The sequence below is a fragment of the Apteryx rowi genome, unplaced genomic scaffold, assembly GCF_003343035.1.
Source record: "Apteryx rowi isolate R43461 unplaced genomic scaffold, aptRow1 scaffold_278, whole genome shotgun sequence".
NCBI classification, from domain to species: domain Eukaryota; kingdom Metazoa; phylum Chordata; class Aves; order Apterygiformes; family Apterygidae; genus Apteryx; species Apteryx rowi.
In genome coordinates this window covers 830,524-846,968 of record NW_020449174.1, presented here as the reverse complement: position 1 = coordinate 846,968, position 16,445 = coordinate 830,524, and the positions used below count along the sequence as shown (strand labels likewise).

At 45.8% G+C, this 16,445-nt stretch overlaps 1 protein-coding gene across 7 annotated transcripts in view; it reads right to left on the bottom strand.

Moving 5' to 3' along the window:
* The window catches only part of ALG9 (ALG9, alpha-1,2-mannosyltransferase), a 97,631-nt gene that overhangs the window by 31,595 nt on the left and 49,591 nt on the right, over positions 1–16,445 (bottom strand). The window lies entirely within an intron of this gene.

Below are 16,445 nucleotides of genomic sequence, written 5' to 3'. Positions count from 1 at the left end.
ACACATAACATACCTAACTGCCACGGCTGCTTGCCGACATACTCTGCTCCTCCGTTGACCTAGGCYTCATGATACAGTCTGGGGAGAAGATCCAAGTGAGAAGGGTGAAGTGTTGTATCTGCCTGCATGCCCAGCTTAACCAGAGATGTCAGCCAGAGATCTCAGGATGACTCAGGCTGCACAGACAGGGGCTGTTAGTCACTCCTCCCCCAACAGTGCTACAAACAGGCTATGTACAGGATAGGGGAAAAAAAAGAAAATGCTTTCCCATACAGAGATACTCCTTTGCTCCTAGGAGTCAAAGCAAAACAAACCAGAGAGCAAGATCATACCTCAAGGGGTGACCTCAATTAACCTTACAGGCTGTCTGGAAGACAACTCCCCTCCCCGCCCCAAAACGTACAGGCTAAACCCTGGTCATCCCAGTGGAGATAGGAGGAAGCCCTGTCTCTTCCTGGGATAAGTTGTGACTTGCAGACTAGGTCAGAGCCTTTACACTGCTTGCAAAAGTTGCAGAGCACAGCACTTCCCCTGCTGGGCCTCCAGCCAGCAGAGCTGTCCTTTCCAGTGTTATCTGGCTGACACTACTCAGTTAAGTCCCTGGCAGATGGATCAGTAGCAAGGCTGTCACAGGAGCACAATACACACGGGGCAGCAGCCGCTATCGGCACAGTTTGTGCATGGGGTGGAAGCAGAATGCATATGCATCAGTTCTGCTGATTAGGCTTTTGCAATCTGAGCTGACCAGCTAGTTAGGTGTAGCTTTAAAACTCTTTGTCTGAATCAGGCACGTAACAGTTCTGTGGGCATAAGTTTGCGCCTCTGTTCACCTTGTATCAGAGTCCTAAACACATTCAGGATAAGCTCTCGAAAGCTTCATYGCCCAAGTCCTTTCAGTACAGAGCAAAGTGTCAGCAAGGGAGACTGGTTAAGGAACTAGCGGAGATAAAGCCTGGGAAAGAAAACTGGTGCATTCGGAAGTGGGAAAGGATGAGTGTCTAGGAGAGGACTGCAGGAATAGATTGATAGCCCCAGAAGGCAAATGTTCAAAAAATGACAGCTTGAAAAGAAACAAAACAAGAACCCACATACACATGCACTGCAAAGCCTGCTCCTCTGCACGTACAGAGCAGGGGGGCTTCTGCAGGCCAGAACCCAGACACGCAGAGCCAGAAGAGCTCCAACAGCAATACAGCCAACAGCTGGAAGCTTTAGTCCTTGCAGGGCTTCAACCAAACCTAGGCACTGTTCCTCCTAGTACAGGCGGCTTTTTATACTTGGATTGGTGAGCAGCTCCAAACAGGAACAAGGTGGCACACATTTCCCTAGAGCTGTACTGAGCTGGGCACTGCAATGATCCACCTTCCTGCTTGGAAAACAGAGTTGGCCAATTTCCTGATACAAGGCAGAAGCAGGCTTGTCTGCAGCAGACGAAGTCTCCCACCATCCCCAGCTCTGCTTACTGAGATACTAACTCAGGGGATTATCTGAAACATCATCCACACACTGCAGAGCTCAGCATAGTGCTCGGCATAGTGCTCGGGTAAACAGCATAGCACAGTCCTGTACCAGCACAGCCACGTGCCCCCCAGAAGGGAACTCCACATCACTGCCAGGCTTCTGCCCAGCCTCCACTACCTGCCTGCAAAGCTGGCACGCAACAGCCATGCCAACCTGCACTTCGCATGCATGTCAGGGGAATGGGGGGCTTACAGCCAAGCCTTATAGCACTGACAGGAGTCACCTGCTTTAGAGTGACAACTTACGCAGGAGTGTTTGCATGCAAATACAAGCTAGTTCCCTTCCTATGACACCTCCCAAGAGGCAAAGCCTCAGGCCCCATAAGCAAGCATGAAAACAGTAAGTGCTTCACCAGCACCTGACGTTCAGGTGAAGACAGGCCCAACACCTTGCAACACCCCCACGGATAAGTTTGTTTCATGGCTATTGCTGAGTGTATGTCTGGCCCTTGTGAGATGGCAAATGCAAACAACAGAGCAGAGTTTGCAGATGAAGAAAAGAGCAGTAATTGAGCCTGTAAGCTCCATGACGAGCTAGTAACTGAGCATGACATGCCAGTCCTGAAAGGCTGAGGGCTGCATTTGGGAAATTTTCCAGTAGATCTGAAAGGATCAATTAAGTTTGTGTTCAGAAAGAAGAGTTCTGAGAAGGTATTTCTTCTGAGGGAGCTGATCCAAGAGCAAGGACTTGCTTCTTGGACTGATGAAGCAGTTCCAGACATGCAATCCTGACTGACACTGAGGCAAATACAGTAAGTACTGTCCTACACAATATTTACATATAGGTAAATATTATTGCTTTACATAAAGTCAATGGAGAGAAGTAAGTGGTATCCTTCTTTATGTCTTTAACGGCATGCCCTTGTAAAGTCTTTAGAGGAAAAGGGTCACCACGCTCAGGAGAACACCCCATTATTCTCAGAGGCAGAGCGCCAAAACAAAATGTACAACAGCAGCAGACTGATAGCCAGGCCTCACAAATACCGAGCCAGGCAATACAAGGTAAGATAAGACTTACAAGTACATTTAGCTGCAGCTGCACCGGAGGTGACTGAATGCCAGGCTATATAACAAGCAGGAGGCAGAAATGCAAGTTAAGGTTAAGAAACTGACCCTAAGATTATAAGACAGTTGCAAACTGCAAGCTTATCCAGACTGAGCTTAAGCCAAAGCAACAGCAAAACCAGATTGCAGCTCCAAGGCTCCAAGCACCTCAGCTATGGGAGGCAATACACTGAAGCAGAAAACTGAGGCTTTGAACAGGGATGTGACAGGGAGAGCTGCAATGATCCTGACGCACCGGGATCAGAGGATCCTACTGGGGCAAAGCAGTACAAAGGGGATTAGATGAATAGAACAAGTGAGGAACAGACATCCAAAATTTAACTATTTTGCCTGCTCCTCCAGTAACCTCCAAGTGATGACTAAGGATTTTGAGAAGTCTGACAGTGGTAGCTTTGCTGATAGCTTGTAACCCAGACTGTAAATTAAAACCTAATGTTCTTTCTCTTACAGAGGTACAGAAACCCAGGCATCCAAAAGAGGGAGGCAAATGGAACAGACAGGAAGATAAGTTTCCAGTACCTATAATATTAGCCAGTGTATATTATTCACGAGCCATAGAATAACCTCTGAAATAATAAGCAAAGCTGATCTCATCTGTGCCCTTTCTAATGAAGGAGCAGAGCAGGTCTGTCTAACCATTTACGAGAGCACCCTACACATGAAATTGAATAYGATTTTGAAGACTGAATATAAAATTATAGCACAAATGAAATTTTGTTCACTAATGGCCATTCCAAGCACATAGCTAGAAAATGGTGTACAGATTCTGTAGCCCTGACCCTGGCTGGGGACAAAGTACAAGGAATGTTGCCAAGGAGGTCAACCCAGCATGGCGAATTGCAAGCAACCCTAGAAGTTAAGACAACAAAAGCACTGTGATTTTTGCTGATTCAGATTTAGTGACAGGAATATTATATCGCATGTTTGCAGTGGAGGTCGGATACAGAAAGCTCATTTTAAATAAGGTGGAAAGAAATTTCTAATTGGGTGAATCTCACAGGGAATCAGCTGTGAATGAGGTAAACAAAAGCTCAAAGGGATAAGAGCCAGAAAACTGAATGGAGAAATAAGGCAGATTTAGGTGCTAAAGCAGCAACGAATGTGGGGCACACAGAGCAAACCGTAATGGCAGTTATTTTGACACAACAGGAACAACAGGTCCAAAACAGACAGGAAAAAGAAAGAATTGATAAACTAATGTGGTAGCATTTTACATGATTACTAGAAAAATTACAAATGAGAGAACTAGGGCAGTATGGAATGGATGTCAATTCGTGTGCAGGATCTTTCCTCTCCCACCAGCCAAAGACTGCAGGAGCACGCAACAGGAACCTCTGTCATCTCCTGCACACTCGCACAAAGCCACGGAGATGAGAGGGGAAGTTCAATACATGCCTCACAGTAGCTTGTTTCAAAAACCTTCTGCAAACCCAGGCAGACAGCTCTGCTCCAGTTAACACTCAGCTCACATCAAAGCAGCATTTTCTAACCCAAACTGCAGGAGCCATACTTTTTAATCAAAGCTGAGACTGAAGCACACAACAGCAGCCCCCCATGACAATACCAGGATACCCAAAACGCTCAATCCAAACCCGGCCTGCAGCTAAAAAGCAAACAAAATTACATCATGAGAAACACTGATTTCTCTTTGTTCTAGACAAGCATCGGCAGTGATAAAGGCTATTTTGGCAAAACAGACTCATAGACCAGATCTTATTTTTCCAGTTTACTTCAAAAGTTTTATTTGTTCAATTTTTCAGGTCTTTTCAGCAAAAATTCAATGCACTATCCCTAACAGGAAGGCTCCATTTCCCACAGAGCTGCAACTCAGTGCTAGGAAAATGCTTAAATATGGCAGTTTGAGAAAAGATCTCTGTGCTCAAAAAGGTATTTTATTGCGGTAATTTTCTGCAAGGAAAATGCCATAATATGGTTTTATGTAACAGTCCCTGCTGAACTGACTTATCAGGAAATAAAGGCTACAGTGTTTTGATAAGAATCCATGTTGTGTTGGTTTGTAGAACAGGAACAAAATGAGTTACACTTTGGAAGGCTAATAGAGGGTTTGATCCCAAAATACTCATAAATGGACATTTACTTAGCTGAGTATTATATGCTGAGTTCTGGAAAGGTTAGGCACATTTGGGGAGTTCATAAGCTCTCTGCAGCTCATCTCCTAGAGGCTGCTATAGAGGAGAGAAGCTGAGAGTGTGCAGCTGCTGACGTCAATAGGGTAAATAATACCGTGTACCGAAATCACCTGGGTATGCATTACCCTTTCAACAGAGCCTGCTGAGCACACTGTGCTGCAGAGCACTCTGGGAAGCCCAGGTGTCTGCTTGCATGGAAAATACCACATTGGACCCAATAAATATTCTCCAGACAAAAAAAAAAAAGGGAAGAAAAAAAATAAAAAAGACTTGAGCTTCTCAGGGCTTGTTACCTCCTTTGAAAGCACAGCACACAGCACCAGTTCATGTACCAAGAGCCAGGCATCACGATGTGCAGATGCCAAACTGCAAAGCCTCTCAGAAGAGAGCAAAGGCAGCCTTTGCTCWCAGCAGTCAAGAGGCCACTTTCCCGATCCCAGGACAGGCTGTTCTATTTGTGACGAACAGATTGCATTTTAATCACTTGGAAAGGCTGCTTTGCTGCTGGCCTGGGGAAGCAAGACAGCTGATGCATCCACAATGGCATTGGAGCTCCTTTCTGGGGCTCTGCAGGACCTGGGGTCCTCTCCTCCAAAAAGGCAGAACACTGGGTCTGGTCTGCGTGAGGGACCCACAGGGCACTGTGTAGCAGTGCAGGTCAGAAAATACGGTCAAGGTCTCAGATCGCAGCACTCGGCCAAGGGTAGGCACAGACACAGCAGATACAGGAAAGTAACTCTTTAAATGCCTATGAAAGCAGAATCCTCCCCCTTCTCCACTCAGAAAAGCAACACCAGAGCTGGAAAGTGAGCTCACAGCATCTCCCAAATCCCAGCCCAGCACCCTAGCCACTAGGCCACACTGTTTCTCCAGCAAGCAGGGTCTGCTGCCTTCAAGCAGGCAGAAAAGGAGCTGAAGCCACCAGTCCTGCCTGTCAGAGTATACGCATACACTCCCACCCCATGCTCCCAGCCTTGCAGACTCTAAGCTGTGAGTCCCTCCATCTGTCTGGTGGAAAGGGGTGGAGGGGGAAAAGGAGCAATCGGAACCACCAAACAGAGAACCTGGCTTTAACCTCCTTCCCTGGAAACATATTCTATGAGCAAAAGCAGTAGAATGTTATTATTAATGCAGCAAATTAGTGGTTGGGTCCTGTCAGCACTGCTCACGTCACTGCAGCTGCCTTAAAGGCAGTTAGAGAGACATATGAATTATTCACACTAATCAGAGCGCTGACAGCATGATCCAGGGGCACAGTCAGGGCAGTGGCTGCAGCCTCCCGCTCGAGGTACCTTGTCATGACTGGAGGCCAGCTGCTCTCCTTTCTCGACAAGCGTTTCCTTGGAGCGGTTGCCATGTCAACACATCTGTCTAGGCCATCACTACTTGTTGAAAGTTTAAGGTAATTTAGCACAAAAAGCCAGAGAAGGTTCTGAAGTGCTTTAACCCTTTTTATGCACTGAGCAAGCTCTTCCCCGGGAAGGCAGCTTCAGCAGCTGCAAGCCAGAGAGAATTTGTAGAGCTGCTGATGGGAATAGAAATAGCTGCCAAAATCCCCCTCCCCAGGGACCCACCAACTCTTCTGGATGCAGGAGGGTCTGTGAAGGGTCGGGGGGGGGGGGAAATCAAAAAACCACTTACTGTTTCCCCAGTAGGCCCTACAAAAGCAAGCAAGCAAAACCCAGCCAAGTTGTCAAAAGGCCACAAGCCTATTTTTCCCCTTAATACCTTAGGTTGCCACATATTCACTCTGATGCCAAGTTCCAGTTAAATAAGCAAGACCCTGACCTCCTACCAGAACCACATGGCTTTAACCTTTACCCTTCTGGTTTAACCCAGGTCCTTAACCTCTAGCTCCAAAGACAGTCCTGTGGTCCTGAGCACTTCACCTTGTTTTAGTAATGTTTATTTAAAGTAATCATATATTTGAGGAGAGGCCAAAGCTCTGATTCAGCGCTGCCAGTTTAAAAAAAAAATTAGATGTTTGTCAGCTCTCCTGGACGATTTAGCCCAAACATTCATGAATGACAACTAACTAGTGCATTTAATACTGCATACAGGGAGACGAACATGGAAAGCAAAAGCTTTGAGTGCCATTAACTTAGTTTCAGCAGAAGCAGTTACAAAGACACAAAGACAACAGGAATTTTGGGAAGGCTTTCTAAAAACACATGCTTTCCAAGAGCCCAGAGAGTTTGCTTCTTGAGCATGTGTTTCTTGAGGTCTGAGAAACCCTGATAACTCCCTTCTTACCTGCTCACATGTCATGATTTGAACAAGATAAACATGCACACAAACATAGCAACAGTAAAAGCCTAGGTTCATAAGCTGCTCATACATGTATTACCCCTGAGTCAGGACTGGAGGTTGAGACTTTAAAAAAAAAAAAWGTACAAAGTGCAAGAAATAACCATGCATTTTTGCATTATTTTGAACGTGTTGCCTAGAGCCCTGGCATGACATATCTAGATTTCTGTCCTCCCTTGGGGTATCCATCCCAGAACACCAGCCTTTAAAAGGGCTGATTTTTATATCAACAGTTTCTTAGAAACCACAAAGGCATTTTTTTTTACTCCAAAAGAATTAATTGTAAATTGCCTAAAAATAAGTCTGGAAAAACTCAGAGGGGAAAGCAACGTCAGCTCCTGGCACCGTTACTGCAGTGCTCTCTGTGCCGTGGGGCCTCCATTGTTTCTAGCCGGGGCGCTGGGGGATGGGGGAAACCTCCTTTACCAGCCAAGAGACCTCCTGCCGTCACCGAGCAGCTCGCAGGCATTCACTTGTAAAGGAGCAAAGGGAACCAGCTACACATTTGACCCTATAACCAAAAGGACTGATATTTACTGGCTACTTTTCAGTGGCAACCCTCATCCCTGAAATCAAAGCATCTGCATAAACAAGGCCATCCTATTTTCCCTGAGCACAAAGCAGTGGCTACTGGTATTTGACTGCAGGTTTCCAGGAGCCACATGCTGGGAAAGACTGGAAGCTGCTCAGGGCAGGGACTCTGCAGTCTGCACAGCGCCTGACAAAGGCAGGTTATAAACAGGATGCAGGAGCAGGGCAGCAGAATGGTTGCAGGGCTTGGTGTTAGAGTCACTATCCTTTTTCCAGCACAGCCTCACCTCAGTCAGCACATACTGTTCACAGATGGAGAATAAACAAGGCTCCCTCCAGCCAGAGGTGCAGCCCTTACCTGTCCGCTGACCCATCGGGCCTCAGTCCTGCCGGGCGGTGACCTCCTTCAGCCAGCCAGGCACCTTTCTGTGTCTCTGGGGTCCTCTCCCTCTCCAGCCAGACAGAGAGCTTCCTCCTCCAGACACACCTCTGCTCCACGCACAAACCCCCCCTCACTCCTCCACTGCTTACCTTCATGCCTCCAGCTATGGGCAAACCACGCAGTGCTTAGCCGTCCCAGTGCCTGCAGGGCTCTGCCTGCCTCCAGGAGAGCCTGGAAGAAGCTGATGGGACACCCTCAGGGCCGCTCAGGCCACCGTAATCAGGGCCTTTTAGCAGCGGCCCAACAGGTGCAGGAGCCCATAACGAGGGCTGTGCTGTGCAGGGAGCCATGCGTCTGGCCTAGCTGCTGCATCCCTGCACCAATGCATGTGTCCTGATAGGCTTCTTGGTGCAAAATTCACTGGTGTGAGGCTGACATGATCCACACATCAGGTTTAGCAAGCGCCAAGGACAGCTGCAGGAAGAGACACTGTGACGTACATAAAAAGCAGTTTAGCTCTTAGTTACGTCCCAGTCTGTGGAGAGCAACTCATCCCTCAGAGTGTAATGCTGGTGTCCAGGGTTTAGTTCTTAAAAAAAAAAAAAAGAAGTTAGGATGTTGTTCCAACAGGTGCTGGTGCTGCTAAGCAAAGGCCTTCCCATAACCATCAAGGACCCCAGGATCTGGATCATGCTGGCTTTTGCTCAACAGCAGCACAGAACACACTCTTTTAGCTCCATAGAAACACAGTAGTTTCTCAGGAGTGACACAGACAGCACTTGAGGAGTTAATGGGCTAGCACACCGATTCAGGCCTGTATCTAAACAGAAAGAAAAATGGCCAAAACATTTCTCAAGAGGAGAGGCAGCTGACGCCAGTAGCATCTGATCTCCTGCTGCCAACAGGCAGTTCAAGCACCCAGGGGGTTTGGAGCCAGATCAGCTGCTGCATTTTGTTTTCAGCAGTGCCCTTCTCCCTGTTTCTGAAGTAGGTCTCAGTCACAAGGCAGGCAAGGCTAAAACATTTGCTGGGAGGGATTTCTTCTGTCAGAGGGGATTTTGGAGACAGTACTACCAAGGCTCCAGTGTCAAAGGGTAGAAAGTCTCAGTAAAGTAAAAGTGTTTTGTTAAGACAGAAAGTAACGCTCCCTATTTTATACCAAAAGAAAACATCCCAAAACTCAGCACCAACTCTAAGTGGTTTTAAAAATGTAAGTGGGAACAATCTGACAGTCTTTAACCAGACAGTGAGCATAAGGCCTAAGTCATAAGCAACAAGCCTATCTCCAGGCACCAAGGGTATTTCTAAGGTCACACAAAAATATCCAACAAGTGAGACTGTGGGTAAATTTAGCAAAGGGTCACATATTCCCCCACTGCTCCATGGCACTTTAATCTGGTTTAGCCACACCTTTCTCAGTTTTTTTCTGGAGAAGGTCCACCAATCCTCCCAGTTTATTCCAGAAGTGAAGTGAACATCAGGTGAAGGCAGGGAAAACCCCGTGCTTTGCCGTACTGGCTCTGAATCAATGATCCAGTTCTGCAGGCCTGCAGATGAGGACTTGAAGGATGAGCTTGTCAGCTTCCGGCAAAGAGAAACTGCTGCTAGCTGATGGGCAAATTGCTTTCTGGGGATTTCTGGAAAGCTTTGGTACCCAACGCTGAATGGCTCAACTTGAGAATTATCCTGTGACTCCCACTTTGCATGTGAGTACAGGCAAGACCTTTAGCTCGCTGTACCTCTATTTCCTCTCTACAGTGGCCTAAGAGCATTGTCCGGCCTGCAGGGGAGTTGCAGGAATCAATACAGTCAAGCCTAAGATATCATTCCTTTGACAACAGAGACAGGGACAAAGCACCAGTTGAAATGGGGAATGGCATCCCAAAAGGATAAATCCTCTAAACCAGGTTTTCCAGACCTTGAACTATTCCAGCAGCTCTGGAAGGCCAGTTCCCTGTCTGCTCTGCCCCCAGACAGAGGGAAGATTAAATTTCTCAGTCATGAAAAATTTCATTTAAAATGGTTGTTTATAAGAAACGTCAGCTCCCATCAGACAGTTTGCTTTAACAACAGATCCCTCACCAAGCACTTGCTCCCTGAACAACATCAGTGCTCAATAGAAGATATACAAGCCTCTGTACTTATAGGTGGCCTCTATAATAAATATCTCGTGTTCTCCTTTCACGCTAAATGTCTTGCATCTGCTGTACATTCCAGATAACAAATCAGTTAGTGACTATTAAGAATTTTAATCTAAATCAAGTGATCACAGAGGCATAAATACACCCTCTTAAATTTCAGAATAAAAGCCCAATCCCTCAGCAATGGAGTTGAAGTCAGGCAAAATCTCTAATTTCATTTCAGCCTTCAAGGACCTTGCACTTTGTCTTTAGGGAAGCACAGATTTTGGAAGTAGAGTACTTGGCATTTTGTCCCATTCCCAGAAAGGAAGGAATCTACATGAGAAACATGAAAAGCTCTTGTCTTTACTGTTGCTCATTAAACCAAAGGCAAGGACAAGAGAACTGAAGCAAAATGAGCACAAGTGTGCTAGCAGTTTTCACAAAGTAATGTAGCTGCCTTGGGGGCAGGCAAAGAGTCCCATGGCAGGGATTCAGGTAAACATTTCCCTCTCATACACACTAGGTTCTGTTGTTGCAGTGGCAGTTTTCTAAGGCACCTTTCATACAAAACCAAAGCGCTTCCACCATCACATAGAACTGGGCAAGCAGCAGGCCTACCACGGTCTAAGGCACAGTGCTGTCCTGGTTATCAACAGGAGGCAGCTTTCCAAGCCCGCCACCGCTGTGCTTCGGGAGGACCTCAGGCACGGCTGCTTCCTGCCTTGCGCTTCAACTTCCCTCCTGCTCTTTTCCTGCCTTTTCTGTTTAGGCAACACTGCTTGCATGGGGACTGTCTTAGGAGAAGTGTCTTACAAAGCAGAGATAGAGCTGCTGTCCCTTCTACTTGGGTAAGCAGGTCAAACGCATAGGTGAGAGAGGTTTACATCAGCTTGACGGTGAGTGGAAAACCTGCAGACACCTCTTCTAGGCTAGGACTTTCCTGAATAGTTTTCCTTGAAAGAACGCAAAGCCTGAGTGTCTGCCCAGCAAGGCTTCCTCATGATGCTGCAGCAACAAAATAATCAGCTTTTGCGTTTCTCTCACCAATAGCGTGGGATTCCCTTATAGACACACCTAAGGGAGGATGCACTGGAGCAAACAGAAAACCTTCAGGGAAGTTCTGGGTCAGGCCCAGTGTTAACATGTACATGACGAAACAGGGCACCACGAAAACCATGTTTTGGCTGGTTCAGTCTGAACCTTCATGCCATCAGGTTCCCCAGGCATGAGTTCATGATTCCTTACAAACTCATGCATCAACCTCTAAATCAAGCCTCAGCAGCTGTTCGGCAAGGGAAAGGGGAAAATACACAAGTCATGCATTCTTCCTTGCTTGCTTTCTTTCCTGACCTTTCCGAGTGTAACTTTTGACTATAAAAAGCTGAGCATTTACAAATCAGGGGTATGTCTGATGGGGCCCAGGAGCATATTTTCTGTTACTTGGTCTGCAGATTGTGATTATTAAAGAGATCGGGGTTTACTTAGCACAGGGAAACAGTTTGCTCTGCCTTCCTCCTTGGTAATGGCCTGACTGAAGCACTGCCGTTTGATAACAGTTATTCTTACAGTAAAACAACAACAAAACTCCAACAACAATAACACAGCCATAATCTCTGCTGAACTCAGGAGCTGATCCCAAGCCAAACGCAAAACAAAGGGCTCTGCAGAAGCTTTTCAGGTGGTCTTTGGAAGACCAGCATCTTAAGAAATATCTTCCTTGCAAGAATAAGCAGTTGTTCTGTCCCTGGAGACACAGGAAATTACATGCATCTTCCACACACATTTTTGCATCTAGAAAACAGGTCACAACATCCAGGAGTGTCTACTTCCAAAAAGATTTTAAAGATGCCAAGTTTTACAATCAGCTCTATGAAAACGTGGAGGAAACCAGAGCCTTGTATGGAGACCCAGCAGCCCAAAGAACATACAAAGCAGCATTTCAGAGCAGCAGGGAATCTCTCCTATAGTCCAACTTCCTTGATTACAACAAATACCACATAAATACAGCCTGTCTTCTCCCAGTGGTACCTAACCATCTATGTTCAGTAAGTCATCTTCCATGCAAGCAGCATTCAAGCCTCCTGCTGCCTTTCCTTTGGAAGGCAGGATGTTGCATTCAACAGGAGGTAGTACGGCCCCATCCAAGAGAGCTCCAGGCTTGGAGTCAAGAGACATGTGCTTGATTTCTCAACTTTGCCACCAGGCTTGCTGGAGACTATGGACACATTGCCTTTCCATGGCTCAGTCTTCCTCTCACAGATACAGTAACAACCTCTCTTCATACAGCTTCCCTGACCTGTTCTCCCCTCTGGATTAGGCAATTACCCTCTTTTTTTAATCAGTAAGAGGTTTTTAAGTATCTGGGGGAGCCTGACTGCTGAAGGAAGCACCTAGCCGAAAGCTGCTAATCTGCACGTCTGCTATGCTGTATCTCATACAAAGTGTGCTGCTGGCCCAGCTCCCAGGGCTAACAGATGCCAGGAGCTCTCAATAGGTACATGCCAGCATTCAGACAAGCAGATATTATGCACACAAGGCCCCATTCCATTTACTATAATTTGGCCCCATCTGAGCTGTGTTTTCCTGCTGATGTTGATGTACCAGATGCCTCCCCTCCAGGCAGCATGCTGGAAACCACCTCTAAAAAGGAGCTAGTGTTAGAAACTGAAATTCTGCTTTCTAGCCAACAGTGCAATGAGCTTTGCAAACACGAACAAATTTTACTCCAACCTTCCTTGCAAAGAGGTCATTTGCTCCATTTGACATGGTTCTTCCAATTGTGTCAAAAATAAGACTGGGAACAAGATCTCAAGACACAAAGACTTTCAAAGACACAAGTTTAACTGCAAACCCCATCCTTTCTGGCATGCGAAATGAGCAACACAACAACGTTAGAAGATCCTGAGCTCTTGCCATTTCTTCTACACCATATCCAGTTATCTCCAACTCAGGGTAAGAGAATAAGCAGCCTGAATAAAACATCAATCACACTATAGATTTTCCGCACTTAGTAACCACAGATTCTTACTGATCTCCTCTTCTCTTCCCACCACTCCACCTTTGCTGTCTGGTTTCATTTTTGAAGACACCATGTTTAATTTAGGACCAGGTTTGACACATTACTCAGAGTGCCTAGCACCTTCCACGAGTATGTCCTAGACACTTCGTGCAAAGAAGCTGTAAGACAACCTTCAGTGTCCACAATGCCCTGGTATGGGGTCATGTTGCCTTTGTTTGGGCAGGTAGCTAATGCACTTCTAGAAAGAAAGTATCATGAAAGTCAGGCACTTCCCAGCAAGCTAACTGGGCTCCGCCCGCTGAGATCTATAGCTCAGACACAGAGAACAAAGGTGGTCTGGGCATGTTTTCAGCCCCTAGACACTACTATAATTAATCAGAAGAGCAGTTCACTGGCCAAGAATATCAGTCAAGTCCTACGAATGATTTAGCATCCTTTGTTATTTATAATTTAAAATAAATAAATATTATAATAGCGTTTTTAATTATAGCATCTATACATACTTGAATCCACTATTATTTATATCTACTCATAATTACTCATTAATCACGCACCAAGTCAACCTAGAATCACCTGAAGAATTCCACCCACACTTTGTAAATTATCATCAGTCAAAAGGAATGTAACCCTCCAAAAGTCTGCCTTAAAGAGAAATGTGCCACAGCTTTTCTCGAGTTACTGCCTTACATGGTACACCTGTAAGAGCTGGAGAATTCATTTCCCTCCAGCCAAACTAATCTGCCCCATATTGCATGTGAAGCTAGAGGGAAACAGGCTTTGGAGGTTGATTTTCTAGCTTGTGAAACTGTTCTCACTGCTGCGGTATACAGGCTGTCTGGAATAAAGCAGTCAAAGCAACAGAAGTTGTGCAAGAGGAGAGCTGTGTACTCCACAGCTGCACGAACAACGGCTATTCCCTTTTGCCCCACAGCTGCTGCAAATGTTCCTCATCCAATTCTTAAAAGTCAGTATAATTGGTGCCTTAATACTCTGACAGGTTTTTGGAGACATACTCCCAGTTGCACTATTGAAAGACAAAACCACTACAACCCATCTTTGGGGATGGGGGGGTTTTAATTCCCCTTCCCCACCCCATAAGGGTATAAATAGCACCTAAAAAGGTTCCATGATTTCATGATTTTCCACACAGTTTCCAGGACTTCCTTCAAGTCTTTGCTAGGATTTATTCTCCCCACTTTCCAACCAGAGTGGCTTGAATTTTTGACTCCATCAGTGTGTGTGTGTAAGAATTTATGAAATTGTGATTTTGTATAAACTTCTCAAAGCAGACAAAAGTGCAAGGGAAAGAAGGGAAGAACAGAAGCTAAACAAATTAAAATTGATACGAATTGAGCAAAAAATTACTAACAAGAGAGATKAATCTAGTGAAAGGTACTGGCAGGCAAATGCCTTTGTTACTAATGATTTCTACTTTCATAGTGTCAAGGCAGGGCAGACAAGAACTGTCAGCCCCACACAGGCACAGAACTAAGGCACAGTTGTCCCAAGCTCACACTCTGAGGCCAGAGACTGCAGCTGGGGACAGACAATGGAACAGGCTAAAGGACAAGGACCCTGTTGGTTAGCACAAGAATACTGCCCAGGTTTTTTGACCTTATGGCATAGTGGAGTCTTGTGGACAGAACAGGAGGTGACCAATGCAACTGAAGTGACTTTGCAGAGGACTTTCTGGGGAGTCCACTGGAGCTGTAATAATCAGGCAGACAGAAATGTCTCTGATCAGGCTTGCATACTCAGTCACTAGGAGGAATGCATTTGCCACTATACATCCCTAGGAAGCAGAAACTCAGGGGCCCCAGACAGAAGAGAGGTGATGGCATGGATTTACACTTACAACCAGTATCATAGGAGGAAAGTCATATCTTAAACTCTAGACCTGAGAGAGTTTATTGCCTTTAATCATGAGCCAGGGACTTGTATCTAGCCACCAACATAAATCTACTGCAGGCCAGTGAGACATGGGTTTGGAGAACTGCCCAGGGCAGACACTTCCTCTCTCACTAAACCTCTTTCCAGTCTTGTCTACCTGGACTTTTAAACCAAGATAAGCCAGCGCAAATCACCTTACAAACCAATGTGGAGCTCTCCTACACACAAGAGCTTTAAATCTTTTCCACAAAGGTAACTACCCAAGTGGTTATAAATCTCTGGAGAGACAAGCACTGGAAGCAGGCTCACTCAGTGAGGGGTTGCAAAGCACAAGGAACAGTGGGGGGATTTTTCTGGCTTCAGCTCCAAGGGCGTAAAGATAGATTTCACTTGGCTAAGTTGCAGAATGCAATTAAGGGCCCTGCTGCCTTCCCTTACTAGTGGAGGAGAAAAGTTTCTTATCAGAGCCAAATACTTTGACACACTAAATAATTTGCACAATGAAGATCTTCAAGCTTCTTGTTAGTCAACCAGAAAGGCAACAGCCAGTGTACTGAAAGACAGGGCAGCAAATGTTCCTCTCTCAAAAAAAAATGCTTGGAAGTTATAGGAAACTGCAATAATGAGGAAATTAAGTGGAACCATAATTGAAAATAGAGAGAGAAGACCGCAAGATCAAGGGCTTACAGCTTATGCAACACACAAGCTATATCTAACTGGCACACCCACAAAAAAATCCATCAAGACAGAGCTTTGGACAAGCTGTGATCCTGTCCATCAGGACTCCCAAAGAGCTATGCAAAAGAGCAACTTTCATACCTCTACACAGCAAGTAATGCAAACATGGACTCTCATCACCAGAGTCTGACTTGGCGTAGTTACAGTACACATCCAGAGGACTTGATGACGCAGAAAAATGCAACCAGACCTGAGCCCCTCCAGTGCATGCACTGAGCTGGCTATTCCAGAATCATACAACACTCTCTCTCAGCAAACTATATTAGCTCTGGTGCCATGCTTTGCTGACTAGGTTATGTTTTCTGTATAGGAGCTGGCTTACATCCCAACTGCCAGGAACATGGTATTGGAGCAGAAATCTGTCTGTACCAATCTGTGCAGACATGTTGAGAAGAGTTTTTTCCTAAGACCACCCATGGTTATCTGAAAGTCTGAAGGCACTGTCTCCCCTGCCCCTTCCCTTTCTGTAGGAAAGCGTAAAACACAAACAGCTTTAGTAAATGTCATTTGAAGACATTTGTGCCTGGTGTTTTGAAGAGGAATACCCCAGTACCCTGACCAAAACAGGTCAGTGTGGGAGATTATGGATCTGTAGCACAGAGCTTTAAGTTGAGATTTATCACTATATGCAAGCTGTACATGCTTTCAATGCCACACATCCTTCCATCCAGCAAATACAAAATCATGCTGAGACTACAGATCAAAACCATGCTATAATTC